Raw genomic sequence first — 1,242 nt, 5'->3', positions numbered from 1 at the left:
GTTTTATATCAATCATAACTGGGTTTTATAATTGATGACTGAGTTATTATAATTTATGACGGAGTGCCGAATCTAAAAATAAATAGACAAAACTAAACTTAGAACAACAAAAAAAAACTAAATACACGTATAACAAATATTTACCCTAATCTGGAAAACGGCACTTGGTTTATTTACGCCAGTTGGCAAATTCCTCTAGTGGACAAACAGCTACAAGTGGACGGCAAGGTGCACTTTTGTAAAAAAAAAAAAGAAGATGACCAGATTAACGACTCAGTATAACAATCATACAATGAAGTATCTTTGTATACTCACAAGTACGTTTTAAGCATCTTACTACACCAACCACTTCACTGATGTACTTTTTTTTTTCTATTAAAGCACATGCACTTTTCCACTATTTTTTTTTTCTTTATCAGGTTCTGCACATAACCTGCTAACCATTTCTTCCAACCAAAACCAACAACAAAAACCTTTTTTTCGGAAATTTGACAATTAATCCTACTCAAAAAGGTAATCGCTTGTCTATTGTGGTCTGGACTTAACACGATCAGCTGATCTAGCAATTCATGCTTGCACGTATCGTGGGCCACCAATAGATGGCGCTATTTTTGGAGCTTTCAGTCTCATTTGTAAATAAAGCTCCGTTTCTCAGTACAAAACATGACAAGTCATTTAGTACCATGTTATACAACTAAACAAATTAAATAATACAAATTAACTAGGACAATAAACATATAAATAAATAATATAATACATAATAGATAGAAATATGTAGGTGTGCAGAAAAAGAAGAAAAAAAATGTTGCATACTTTTAGGCTTAGTCAATTTCAGATACGACAAGCGGCCTATTACAGATATTTATCTATAACTTCATATTTGGTGTCATCTGGGAGTATACCTTTATCGGTACATTTGTGACCCAAATATGTGACTTCTTTCATAAAGAAAGAACATTTCCCAGGATGTAGTTTCAGATTATGTTGCCTACATAGCTCGAATACATTTGTTAAATTTTTGAGCATATGTTTTTCTGAACAACCTATTACTACTAAATCATCCATATATAGAAATGCTTGCGATGGTTCAAGACCAGAGAATGCAAGTGTCATCATACGTTGGAAAGAGTTTGGTGCTACTTTCAGTCCGTATGGTAGTCGCGTGAAGCGATATGAGCCGTTGGCTGTTGAAAATGATGTTATATCTCTATACTTTTTTTCTAGTTCTATCTGGTGGAATCC

At 33.4% G+C, this 1,242-nt stretch overlaps 1 long non-coding RNA gene across 1 annotated transcript; it reads right to left on the bottom strand.

The window, feature by feature from the left end:
• On the bottom strand, positions 1-542 carry LOC133849874 (uncharacterized). The gene is made up of 3 exons (XR_009895492.1): positions 316-542; positions 145-233; positions 1-72 (listed from the first exon to the last, which is right to left on the bottom strand). It is a non-coding gene; the product is annotated as an uncharacterized LOC133849874 (long non-coding RNA).
• Positions 543-1,242: the final 700 nt, after the last annotated feature.

The sequence above is a fragment of the Drosophila sulfurigaster genome, unplaced genomic scaffold (genome assembly GCF_023558435.1).
Source record: "Drosophila sulfurigaster albostrigata strain 15112-1811.04 unplaced genomic scaffold, ASM2355843v2 ctg21_pilon, whole genome shotgun sequence".
Taxonomy (NCBI): domain Eukaryota; kingdom Metazoa; phylum Arthropoda; class Insecta; order Diptera; family Drosophilidae; genus Drosophila; species Drosophila sulfurigaster.
This window is presented reverse-complemented; position numbering and strand designations above follow the sequence as displayed.